At 37.4% G+C, this 14,385-nt stretch overlaps 1 non-coding gene across 1 annotated transcript; it reads right to left on the bottom strand.

The window, feature by feature from the left end:
- Positions 1-851: 851 nt before the first annotated feature.
- Positions 852-958, bottom strand: LOC118488520. The gene has a single exon (XR_004885063.1). It is a non-coding gene; the product is annotated as a small nucleolar RNA R71 (small nucleolar RNA).
- Between the last annotated feature and the right edge of the window lie 13,427 nt (positions 959-14,385).

The raw sequence follows: 14,385 nt of genomic DNA, 5'->3' as shown, positions 1-14,385 counted from the left end.
TTAGGAATCAACGGCCTAATCATATTTTTATTTTTCTTTTTAATTTTTTTTAGGATTTTCTTAGTTTTTCAGCTTCTGCAGAGCTCAGCACGGGCCGTGCCTGATCGGACACGGGCCGTGCCCAGCATCGTTACTGGCAGTTTTTGGTTTTCCAAGTTACAGAAGGCTGACCACGGGGCCGTGTCGGTGCAACACGGGGCCGTGTCCAACTTCCAGTAACTGGGATCTGGAAAACAATCACTGTAACTCCGACCACGGGCCGTGTTCGCTGAACACGGGGCCGTGGTGAACCTTCTGACCAGCATTCTTTTCTGTTTTTATTGCAGGACTTGGAACCCGACGCCAATCTTACATAGTGTATGAGCTCCAGTTCTAATAAGGACATAAAAGAACCTCTAGAAGAACCCGAACGCTTTCTCAGAAAAAGATTAAAAGCTAGAAACCAAGAGAAGGTTTCGGGTGATCCACCTCCAATGGCGGACCAACGTACCCTCATGGATTATCTACGACCCACCGTAGGTAACCTAGGCGCCGCTATCAATGCTCCGAATCTTGAAGCTAATAACTTCGAACTTCGGCCGCATTTGATACAAATGCTCCAAAACTCCGCAACCTTCCATGGGCTTGCGGACGAGGATCCCCATCTGCATATTACTAATTTCTTAGAAATATGTGATACCTTTCGGATCAACGGAGCATCAAATGACGCCATCCGCCTCCGAATGTTTCCTTTCTCACTAAAAGACCGAGCGAAAGCTTGGCTCAACGCCCTCCCAGCTGGATCGGTAAACACCTGGGATGAACTAGCCCAAAAATTTCTATATAAGTATTTCCCTCCCGCTAAAACGGCTAAATTAATGACTGAAATTAATACATATTCACAAGAGGACGGGGAATCCTTATATGAAACTTGGGAAAGGTTCAAGGAGTTATTACGCAAGTGTCCACATCACGGCCTTGCGATATGGCAACAAGTATCCACTTTCTATAATGGATTGTTGCCACACACAAGGCAGACACTTGATTCTAGCTCCGGGGGACTTCTAGGTAATCGACGCCCGCATGAAATATATAACCAAATTGAGGAAATTGCTCAAACCAATTTTCAATGGCACACCCCCCGAGGCAATAAATCTATTGCCCCGGGCGCCCATAAGGTCGATGAAAACACTTCTTTACAAGCCCAAATCGAGGCCCTTTCTTCAAAAATAAAAAAATTGGAAATGACAAAAACAGTCTCGGTTATGGCTTGTGAAGGGTGTGGTGGGTCACATGAAAATTGGAGTTGTATGAAAGAAACAGACGATCAACAAGAATTGGTAAGCTACATTGATAATAGACCTAGGCCGTCGGGTCCTCCAACGGGAACTTACAACCAAGGATGGCGAAACCACCCAAACCTTGGTTGGAGAGAACCCGGCAATAGTAGTAACCAACAAACCCAACGAACAAACTTTCAACAACCAAGAAATGAGTCACAAAATTTCACTCAACAACAAAGTGGACGAGAAAGGCTTGAAGATACGGTATCTCGCCTCATCTCCGACACTGAAAAGAAAAACTCGGAAAGATTTCTACAATTAGAATCAAATTTTAGAAATCAACAAGCTAGTATTCAAAACATAGAAAAACAATTAAATCAAATAGCTCAAAATTTTGCCGAGAGAGCGCAAGGCGCATTACCTAGCAATACCGAAACAAACCCAAAAGCTCAAGTTCACCTCATCACGCTACGAAACCGCACCGTAGGGCCTGCAGAAGCGCCGCCGCCAACAGAAGAAACGGTACCCACACATCTGCAGGAAAAGAACTCCCCTCCATCACCAGAGCCTACCAAAGCTCCTCGAGTTCCGTACCCCGGTAGGTTAATTCGTCAAAAGACCAATGAGCAATTCGCGAAGTTCGAAAGTCTATTAAAGCAATTGCATGTCAATATTCCTTTTATTGAGGTCCTAACCCAAATGCCCAAATACTCTAAGTTCATGAGGGACTTCCTCACTCATAAAAAGAAAATTGAAAATTTGCAATTAGTCAATTTAGGCGAAGAATGCTCTGCCCTCGTACTCAATAAACTTCCCCAAAAGAAAATCGATCCCAGAAGCTTCACGATTCCCTGCTCAATAGGGGAGTCCCCCGTTCGTAATGCCCTAGCCGACCTTGGGGCTAGCATTAACCTCATGCCCTCATCAATGTTTAAAAGACTCGGTCTGGGAACCACGAGTCCTACAAAAATGAGCATACAACTCGCTGATCGATCCGTCAAATTTCCACAAGGTGTCATCGAAAATGTCTTGGTAAAGGTAAGCAGATTCGTCTATCCAGCCGACTTTGTCATACTCGATATGGAGGAAGACACCGAGGTCCCTCTCATACTAGGGAGACCTTTTCTTGCCACCGCACAGGCGGTGGTAGATATGAATGACGGAACACTCACCTTGAGGTATGGGGATGATGAAATAAAATTCGGAGTTGGGAAGAGAATAGAGGACGACGACACGGTTAACTACATGAAGGTTATTGATTCGAGCTTGGATGCTGCTCTCCGACGGTGTAACATGGGACGCCAAGCATCCCACTCAGAAAACATATAACCTCACATTGGGTCTAGCCAAAGACCCTTATAAACGTGGCGCACCACGGAGGCATTCCGCGGAACTATCCTTAGTTTAGTTTAATCCTTTAGTTTTAATTTGCACAAATAAAACACACTCGTGATGGTAATGGATGAAAAAGGGAATGAGAAAAATGACCCCATGCACGAAGAACGGAGCAACCCGACACAAATCTCCATTACAGAAGGCTCAACACGGGCCATGCTCAACTAACACGGCCCCGTGCTGAGCCACCCGCAGGAAAACACCCAGTTCAGGTAACTGGACACGGGCCGTGTTCACCAGACACGCCCCCGTGTCCAGGCTTCTGTCTCATTTCTTTAATTTCTGTTACTGGCACCTGAACACGGGGCCGTGTCCGGTCCCCACGGGGCCGTGTCCAGACTGCCAGTAACATAAATCTTTGCTTTTTAACACCACATTACACATCCAATCAACCTAAAAATTTATTTTTGGGACACATTGAGGACAATGTGTAATTTAAGTGTGGGGGGGAAGCTAACACTTTGAAATTTTGCTAGTCCTAAGAACAAGCCTTACACATTCATTTTTTTTACTTGTCTAAAGTTTAAGTTAGGAATCCCAAGATTAATAAGGTTATATTCTTATAAAATTTACAACCGAGAGCGTCGTGATGACAAGAACCAACATAAGAAAATTATGAAACGGCATAACAAGTCTAGTTAAAATTTGATTATATATACTTGATCACATTAAAAACCCATTCCCACAAAAGTGAGCTTTGAGCCTTTATTGAGCATACAAATTTACATCTTTAGACTAAATGCTCATCTTTCGTTTCTTATGTGAATAGCCGCTTGGTTCTTACAATTCTAGAACTTGCCACGACGATTCATTCCCGATCCTTACCAACTTAAACCCAAGTAAGTAAATGATGGAGGCATTAGGACTAACCATTTTTCTTTCTACACCATTATTTTTCATTTTTTTACCACCTACCCAAAAATCCCCCTAGTTAACCCCTTTGAGCCTAAACCTTTCGTTTCTTTACCCTGAACCCTTTTCACCCACCAAAAACCCTTTTTATTTTTCACCCTTTATTTTAGTAACAAGCTCGGTTTTTCGTAAGCTCGTTCTTTTATGTGACTGAAAAAAATAATAAATAAATAAATATGATGATGATGAAGTTAAAAACAAACAAGGTATGCAAACAAAAGCTTGTTTGGAGAAATACTTCAAAATAAAAAGTCACTAAAAACAAAGTGTGTTACGAAAACCGACGCTTTTTATGCTTTTCGCCCTTTCACTAACCACTAACCCAACCACCCACCTTTAGTCCAAGCCAAACCCTTCACCCTAAAAGTCCTCTTGATATTTACAAAGGTATAAAGTTAAAAAGGAGGAGGATTGATTGCTTGGCAAGCCTATGGAAGGCATAAGTTCCATGCCGCTCTCGAGTGATTCACAAAAAATACACCTTCGGCCGAGTGTTGAGTGATTTCTCCCGTGAGGTATGTGAACTTGTATATAAATGGAATTTTAAAAAAGACATGTTATGGCCAAATAAGTAATTTATCCTATGAAACGTTCTAAATAAATCATAACGAATAGGATTGTAAATAAATAAAAATAAAACCCAAAAAGATCTTGGATCCCCGACACTCTATGACAAGCCAAAAACCTTCTATTCTACCCATTCCATTTGGGAGTGTAAGCCACATTTAAAGAGTTTTGCTTGAGGACAAGCAAAAGTTCAAGTGTGGGGGTATTTGATGTGTGTAAAATGCAACATATAAATTACATCAAATAAGGCATAAAACTAACCCTTTTTAAGTACTAATGTTGGAAAAAGAGTGTTTTTGTCTTCCTTTTGTATTTTCAGGATGAAATGAGCTCAAATTCACAAAAGAAGCAAAAAGACAGCTAATTCTAACATAGATACAAGAAAAGGAGTAAAGTAGACTGCCCGAACCCCCAACGGCATCCTCCAAAGCAAAGAAGAGAAAACAGAAGCCTGAACACGCCCCGTGCTCAGCCAGCACGGGGCCGTGCCCAAGAAGCAACAGAAAAGACAAACCTGTAGAAGCTTCTATTGCCCACCACGGGGCCGTGTCCAGTGAGCACGGGGGCGTGGCGAAAGTACAGCAGGCGCATTAATTGTAATTGCGAATTACAATTAATGAAGAGAGAGAGTGTCAGACGGGCACGGGGGCGTGTCCAGCGGACACGGGGCCGTGCCCAGCCTTCTGTTCAGCCTATAAATAGGAGTGCTTGGCTTCATTCCAAATCATCCCTTGGCACACCACCTCTCTCACAATTCATCCACCACCCACCACCACCACCATAACACCATCATCCACCACCATCATCCATTGTCAATCGTAGAGTGTGTGAGTCGTCTCGGGATCCAAGATTGACCGTAAGAGTTCTTGACAATCAAGGCCATGTTTGCCTAAGTCTCTTACATCACTTGGTGAAGACAAGTGTTTAGTATAAAACTTTTTATTTTTAATCTTTTGCACTTTTAATTTGGTTTTGTATTAATGACTTTAATAACTAGTTGCTTATGTTGAAGGTGATCTTTCCTTATCGTTTGTCCGTGGTGTCTTAGCGTTATTTTACTGTCTATATAAAATAAAAGATTTTCACCATTCATATCTCCACGGTCTATATGGAGGTATGTTGGCTACCTGGTCGGGGGTTAAGGGAACGGTTTGGTAAGGGTCTTGCCCTTGTTCAGCGTTTAGAGGTCCTGCAAGGGACCTGGGTCAATTTTAGTAGGATCTCCTTCAATGCCCATAGGTATTGGATGGCGGGGATCCAAACTCTTTGACCCCCTCATAAGTTAACTACTATTAATACTATAACCCGGCTATTTAGGACTGTATCCCTGCTGACTCAGACTACTTAGCTGAGGGTAACGTCACTTCCAAAAGCGGGGCCTACCATAATTTGCATTAATAACTTAATTCATTATCTTCCAATAATCCAACCCTTTAGGATTGTATCCTTGCTGACTCAAACTACTGGGTTGAGGGTAACGTCGCCTTCAAAAGAGGGGCCTACTACAATAACTAAGATAATCTCTTAAACAAGTGCAAAAGTGCGAAAATAATCAAAGGTTATACTAATACACGAGTCGGATCCAAGTGATTCATCTTGTCTATCTGTTTTATTTTATTTTTATTTTTCAGCATTTAGTTAGTTTTTATTTCCTTAGTTTAAAAACATTTTTCTAACTTTTTGATTTGATTAGACGTTGAGGATAAACCGGTACTAAAAGCTCTTGTGTCCTTGGACGACCTCGGTATCTTACCAACACTATACCACGTCCCCGATGGGTGCACTTGCCCATATGTGTGTTTAGTGTTAGTGAATATCGTGTTCTATAAATTTAAAACTTGGCTAAAGGTGTAAAAAAGGGCTTAATTATACATTAAAAATGTATTACACTACACACGCATCAACAAGCATGGTCCGCTTATATGTACATGTACATATAAGCGGATCTACAACAATGCCGAATAAGCGGACCTATATCCTAACCTAAGAGCAAACCTGATCGATTATGACATAAAAGCGGACCTAGTAATGTTTACATAAGCGAACCTATTCCAAACTAACTTTTCTAGGTTTCCGTGCCATATCCGATCTCTTCATCTCTAAGACTCGATGTAAGACGTAGTCGACAGACGTAAGTGCATCAACAAACTCCCCCTCGGATGTTGACGGAGTCTTCATAGAGTCTTCGCACAAGTCAAACTACAATCTTCATCAGTCGTCAATCTTCCTCTGAAATATCTGTCATTCCAAGAATCCTCGTTCTCTATCTTCATCAATAACCTTTTCTCTTTCAACTGTTTACACGGTGTCTTCAGACTCCCCCTCTCAAACAGCTGGGATCGTGGTCTGGAATTCACATCTTCATTCTTCAACTCAAGATTTATTAACATGCTCCCATCAAGTTCTAGATCGATACATGGTTCCATTCTCTCTCAGGATCAATATCTGGCTCAAGTCCTGCACAATCTCTACCCAACCATAAGTTTCTTCAAAGATTAAAACTTTCCAACAATTCAGAAACTATGTTGATATGCTTATGATAATGATTTTGCGCTCTTTTCAAACAAATTTACCATTTTCGCATACACTCTCCCAAACCAGTTCTTCAAGTTTAGCACTTTGAATTTTGGAAATCAGCATCTCAACACCAGTTGTCGAAACTCTTTTTGACTTTTTCAAAATTTATGCTAAAACACACCAAAAATCTTTTTGAGTTTTCTGAATGAAAGTAGAAAAGCAGAAAACAACTATTTACAGACAATATTTTTGTGAGTTTGTGCAAGAGGATCATATCAGTTATGAAACAGATCACAAACACCGTTAAGCTTGATTACATATTAAGTTCTAAACAATTTACCTAGATTATCAGTATGTTTGTCCACTTAAATTTTCACACAGACTTCAATTGATTCGAGATACGATATTAATGTTTTAAAGACTTAAAACTTAATTATGTATCACTCCACTTGAATATACTCCTGTATCCAGATCCCAAATATTCAGTCTTACAGGTGAGTATACCACAGATGATATCTGTAAAGGGGTAGATGCGAAACCGTGAGAGCTCAGGTCAGAACTTCCGTTCAGCAGAGAGATGACGGCTCGACTTTTGGTGGGTCCCCTTTAGAGGATCTTTTATTACAACAGCAAAGATTATCAATTTTATTGTTTAATCAGATTGCTGAGGGCGAGCTTATGTTTCAAAGCTTTTAGCAGAAAGTATTATTCGGGGACTAGGTCAGTATTTCCATACAACAGAAGTCCCGGAATAATACCCCAGACATCACTGAGTATAAAGACCTAGTATCTCAGAATATGGGACATTTCAAACAAGATTTCGGGGGTTACCCATATATTCAAGAATAGTTACCCACGAATTAAGCAAGTTCGAATTTAGGTTTATATCTCATTTCAATTTACTAAATGTGCGAAAATCTACTGACACATCCGCAGTAAGATTGTTTATCACATTTTGACTTTACAATTCTTTAGCGTGCTGAGATAGTTCACTGATGTACTATCATTTCATCTTTTTCGTAACAAAACTCATTTTTCAGTTTTATCATGTTTTTGTGTTTTTCAAATTTTCTGATGTTTTTGGATTTTCTAAAATTTCTTACTCCCCCTAAAATTCAAATACATCTAGTAAAAATTGAAAACAAACTGTACATAACATGACAACTGATATCGAAACTCTTCAATTCTCCATCCGTTTGGCTTAAACAATCAGAACTCCCCCTCACAACAAACTATTTTCCCATAATGATTTCAAAACACTCAAGTTTGTTTTAATCAGAATGGGTTTTCCGGAAAATAAGTTTAGTTGTTTTTACCTTTTGTAAAATTGGGGTTCAAATCATCATATTGTTTTACCAATCTTATGAATGATAGTTAACTCAAGTTCAAATTAATGACCTTGATTTAACCACTTGTACGATCAACTAGTTCTCATTCTGAACCACTTATAACATCCACAAACATACATCCACTTGTAGATTTAGCAATTAAGCTTTTCAAACCTGTTTTTCAACCAATTACCATCTTTTGGTTGAATTTTCAAGGTGCCGATTCCTACTCCTCGCTTACAAACCTGGGAGTTCCGGCAAGTCCTGCAAAACTTCAAACACAGATTTAGAAGGATGCCGATTCATGATCCACGATACCAACTTGGGATCTCCGGCAAGTCAGGTTTTTATTCTTTGAAAAATATATCCACCCAAGCCTGACCTTCCTTGGGTGTAACAACATCTTCTTTATCTTTACTTTCAACAGACTTGTAAACACGTCCTTTGGAAGTATAAAAATCTTCGATGCTTTTGCCTTACCATTGACCATTTTTCCAAAGATACGTTTTACATTTCCGTTGAAAGTTTTTTCAACATCAAATTTCTTCTTGTCAGAATAAAATTGATTTGATATTTCAACTTTTCCGATTTTGGATTTGTAATTTTTAGCATTCAGTGGCGAAAAATTTACATCGTCCACTATCGGAATTTTCTTTTCAACCTTTTTCTCAACACGTGGCTCCTCTGATTTTATGGAATCAGATTCATCACCAGAACTATTACCTGAACCTTTTACAACCCATTTTTGATTTGGCACATTATCTTTCCTTTTTGAAGCACTCTTTGAACATTCTCCTTTCTCAAAAGTTGAATTTTCAAAGCCAGTGAACTTCCGGGTTGACAGTTCAGTCTTTTCAACAACTTTTTCTTTCATTTTCCCAGAGACCTCATGTTTTGGCTTGAATGTCTTCGGATAATCCTTTGCCACATGACTAGCAATTTTGCATCGAAAACAGGTTCTCTTTTCAATTTTCTTTGGAACTTCATTCTTCTTTAGTTCTTCTTGCTTCTTGGCAAGGAATTCCTGATTTGTCTGTCTTCTGAATGATTGTTCTTTTTCAGCTTCTGACATTTTCCCTGAAACAAACATAGTTTTTGGTTTATACATTTTTTCATTTTTATAGTTTTTCGGTGGGACAAAACCAAGACCTTTCTTTTTGAAATTACGATTATGGTTTGGTTTCTGTCGGAAACTATAACCACAATTGTAACCCATTTTCTTGTTGATTCTTTGTTGATCTCTTGAAGTGTATTGTTTAGGTTTTCCATTAAGATTAAAATCTTTTATTTCAGAAATATTAATTTCTGTTATTTTGAAAATCTTTTGAATCATTTCAAGTCTGACACTTCTTATTGGAAAACTCTCATCAGAATATAATTTGTCAGAACCTTTCAAAGTATATGCCACTTTGACCGATTCATCATTCAAATTAGATTTTGAAAGTAAAAACTCTTTATCATAAACCCGTTTATCCTTTTTGTTTGTCGGCTTTGACATATTTGACCCAGACTTTGACTCGGGTTTGGACTCCGGTTTTGACTCCTCATTGTCATCTTTGTCTAACACCTGATCTACCACACTTTTTATCAACTTTGACTCATGATCAGTGTCGGATGACGTATACATGACATCGATATTTTCTGGCAAGTTATCCGACGGCCCAGACTCCCATTTCAAATTGATTGCTTTATTGACTCTTTCAGAATTTGGATTTCGAGGTGAATATCCATTTTCGACCGGGGGCAGACATCTATTGTAGACCACACTTGATTTCTTACCAGAATTCTTCAACTTTTCTTCATCTTTTGTCACGGATTTTTCTTCTTCAGATATCTTCACTTCTTTAAACGTCTTCAAATCTTTCACAACTGGATAAATCATGTCAACAACAAAAGTAGAACATGAGTAACTATCTAATAACTTCTTAACTTTCTCAGTTTCTATCTTTTGTGTTGCCAGCTCCAACTCGAGATCAGCACATTTCTTAATATGAAAGTTCGCATCATCAAGCTGCCTAAGATATGCTACTTTCAATGTGTTCATCGCCACAACTTGTTCACCACTTGAATCTATATACTTGTTGATTTCTCTGTTCATCGTATCGTACGATTCTTTCAATTTGTGAATATTGTGCAACAACTCATTGTTCTGCTTGATCAGTGAATCACAGTTCATGCACTTTTCTGGGACTATGACTGGTTCAGTGTCAATTTTCACTTCAAATTCAGGAACCTCATTGACTGTCCTGTTATGTTGTAAGAATTCAGCTCTTCTCCTTTTCTCAGCTTTAGCTTCAGCTTTTAATCGCTCTTCCTCTTCTTCCTCTTCTTTGTTCTTCCTTCGTCTTTCTTCAGCAGCTTCCATAACTTTTCTGCACCTTTCTGCACATTTCAAATCATAAGCATTAGCAAGGAAAGCATGAGAAATGTTTTTGGACATCTCTTTGGCCATGAGATCTTGATCCGGACAAAAATCATCCCAATTAAAACCTTCAGCCAACTTCTCATCATCTTGTTCAGCCAAACACACTTTGCTGTCTTTCGGAAGATACTTTTCCCAGGTAAAATTATCATATTTTCCCTGACTAACCACAGATGCCCTTTTATCAACCACATCTTTCCCATGAACTGTTTGTGCCTGTTGCTGTGCTGGTGGTGTGATTTGATGATAGATGGCCTTCTTGTGATAGTCGTTGTTTCCGAAAGGATTCTGGGCTCCGGTAGCTTCACGGTTTTTGCACTCCCTCTTGAAATGCCCCTTTTCCCTGCAACGAAAACATGTAATTTTAGATTTATCAAAACCTAAAGCTGAAACGTTTGCATCACGAAAATCATCACGGCCTGTAATTTGTTTAAACTTTTCAGCACGTCTCATCACACTCGCCATACACCATTTGATATCCATCAATTCCATTTCCTCAGCATCAATTTGATCGTAATCCTCTTTCGTGAGCATTGGATTTCCGATCTTTCGTGCAACAAAGCAACTATAAGACTCTAAAATCATCCCTAACAAAGACATTTGATTTTTTGCAATATCTTCAGTGTAGTCTTGATCATTTTCAAGGCTTAACACAATGTTACACTGAAGTTTTCTACCATTCTTTGTTACAGAGATATTAGGATCGTATGATGAAAATCTTGTGCTGTTTGATTCTTGAGATGCCTTCTTCTCAGGAGAATCTTTAACACTGTAAGCAGTTTCGATCTTTGGAGAATACTTTGGAGAATCAGTAGCACCACTCTTGTAGTACAAACTGATATCCTGTTCTCCATCATAGTTCTTCATCCTAGCGATCTTCCTCTGCTCCATCTCCTGAGCTTCCAGATGCTTGATAAAATCTCCCAAGGTCATAGCTTTGTAATCTTTTCTGTTAGATCTAAGCATCATCAGAAATGTTCCCCATGTTTCGTGTGGAAGCGCATCTGCAAGTTTTTCAACTAATTCATCAGTATCTTTCTTAATACCAAGTTTTGTCATATTTCTCACCAAGTTACAATATCTATCAATAATCTGCTTGGTGTTTTCAGATTTTAAACCACGAAACAAATCGAATTCTTTCTTCATGAGAGATTTTTTATTCTTAAGCATATCATCACTTCCAATAAACTTTGCTTCCAACTCTGTCCAAATCGAATATGCAGTTCCATCATGTTGAAGCAAGATCAGAATGTCTTCTTTTATTGCTTGCTGAAGCAGACTCACCATAAGTTTCTCATCACGGTATTTCTTTTTGTCATTTGTACTCATTTCTCGTATTGTTTGCTGTACCCCATTTTTAACTGGTCTAACATATGGCTCTTCAGTGTGTTCCCACGCATCTAGATGATAAGCTTCGACCCAATTTCCAAAACGTTCAGACCACACATTATAATCATCAATATCCATGAGTTTCGGCGGTTTCTGAGACGTCCCGGTTTCGTTTTCAATCAAAGCATTCTGAGTAATCGAGGTCGGGGTTGCAAAAGCGTTATAGAATTCGTTGTCCATTGTTCAAATGTTACAAAGTTTCACAATTTTCAAATTTAGGCAAACTGTTCACAAAAGCGAGTCTGACACAAGAGCGAGACAACAATTGTTCCAAAAGCGAACCAACACTTGTCACAAAAGCGGACCAATCAAATTGTCACAAAAGCGGACCAATCAAATTGTCACAAAAGCGGACCAGAAGATTGAACCAACTATTGGATCAATAAGCGAACCAGAATCTGATCTTTTCGAGCGAATCTGTACGTATAAGCGAACCAGATTAATGATTTTGGAGCGAACCAGTCAACAATTGACACTAAAAGCGAACCAGTGTTCTTGCTGACGTCATCTTTTGCGCAAATCCGTATTAGCGAACCTCTAAAAATCATGGTTTCTACGTCGATTTTAGATCTGCAAACTTCAAGGATTTATTAGTTCATGATTCCGAGTGCACAGTGTGATTTTGAGCTTGTTTTACCGTGAAAATTTTTGAAAAAGTGAAGAAAGTGTAGAAAATCAGAAGAAATGCAGCTAAAATGGCAAGAACTCCTCCTCCTGAGCTCTGATACCACTTGTAGGATCGCGTTCGGCCCTGTTTGAGTCGATCAGAGAAGTTTCTATCCAAATCAAGAGGCGGAAACTAATGATTTGGTGCAATTCTAGCTAGATTCACTTTAAACTTGCTGTTGTATTGATATTTAACATAATTACAAGGTCTGACAGCACTTCGGCAGCATACCGGAACAAAAACACCTTCAACTATGTGTATTCAGTTCGCTCATACGTCCCTATTTATAGACAAGCATGGTCCGCTTATATGTACATGTACATATAAGCGGATCTACAACAATGCCGAATAAGCGGACCTATATCCTAACCTAAGAGCGAACCTGATCGACTATGACATAAAAGCGGACCTAGTAATGTTTACATAAGCGAACCTATTCCAAACTAACTTTTCTAGGTTTCCGTGCCATATCCGATCTCTTCATCTCTAAGACTCGATGTAAGACGTAGTCGACAGACGTAAGTGCATCAACAAATATTAAATTTAAAATTTGTAGAAGAGATTTTAATGATAAAGACAAAGATAACTAATAATAATATATTAATTATTATAATCATATATTAATTATTAAAATAAAAAAAATATATTAGTGTTTTAAATATTTATACAGATAAAGATTTTATTTAATTGGTAATTTTAATTGTTTTTATATTTTGATGATAAAGATAAGGATAAGTGATAATCACATATTAAAATAAAAATATTTATTTTAATCAACTGTTTCGTTAAAAGGATTTATTCAATATATGTAGAACATATATATTTTTTATACATGGTATATTTAGAATCATATTTCTAATAAAGGATCTCATTATCCCGTTTTACACTCTAATGAAATAATAATATTAAATCATAATATCCAGCTCATCTCTTGTATATTTAATATTTTTTACTAAAATATTTCTTTTCTTTTTTTCTGCTGATTATCCAACATCAGGTAATACGTAAGTTTCTAACCTAATCTAAATAAAAAAAACAAAAAAAAAATGTTATAAACCATGTAATACATAACTCTCTAATCTAATAAAAAATAAAGTGAGATGTTACAATAAGTAAATAGTATCTCAAAGTTCCTTTTGTTAGAAAACACATCTTGATGATTAAATGTTTTAACAAATTACATTATTCGTGTAAGACATGTGTTTATTCAAATCGTGCAATACACGAGTTTTTAAAAGATGTAAATATTTTATTGCTTAGTTTATAAAATTATATTTATTCAACCCGTGTAATACACGGGGTTCTAACCTAGTTTTATATATTAAATAATAAAATAAGTTATATCTATAAGAACCATATGTATTGTACGAGTTGAATAAATGTAATATTATATACCATATAATAATAAAATTATATCTTTAAAACCATTGTATTACACGGGTTGAATAAATGTAACATTGTTTACCAAATAATAAAAAAAGTTATATTTTTAAAAAACCCCCGTGTATTACATGGGTTGAATAAATATGATTTTATATACCAAATAATAAAAAATATATATTTAAAAAACTAACGGATTTTTTTTATATTTAAAGTAGGATAAGATTGAATATTGATAATAAAAATTTGTATTAGATTAGATTTTAGATTTGATTAAATATTATTAATAATAAGAATTTGTATTAATTTAGATTAAATATTATTATTTTTAGTATTATTAATAATTTTAATCAATTAAATTAAATGAGAGAATGACAAGTGTCCCAAAACAGGTTTCTTTTATTATATAGTATAGATGTGATATGTTATTGTTTGTTACAGATTACTAACAATGACGAAAGGATCCAAATGCTCCAGTAAGTCCGCTGCAAAAACTGTAGCAACGATCGTTACATCTCTGTTGTACCAGTGAAAACAACCGTGAGT

Source organism: Helianthus annuus, chromosome 16 (assembly GCF_002127325.2).
Source record: "Helianthus annuus cultivar XRQ/B chromosome 16, HanXRQr2.0-SUNRISE, whole genome shotgun sequence".
NCBI lineage: Eukaryota > Viridiplantae > Streptophyta > Magnoliopsida > Asterales > Asteraceae > Helianthus > Helianthus annuus.
This window is presented reverse-complemented; position numbering and strand designations above follow the sequence as displayed.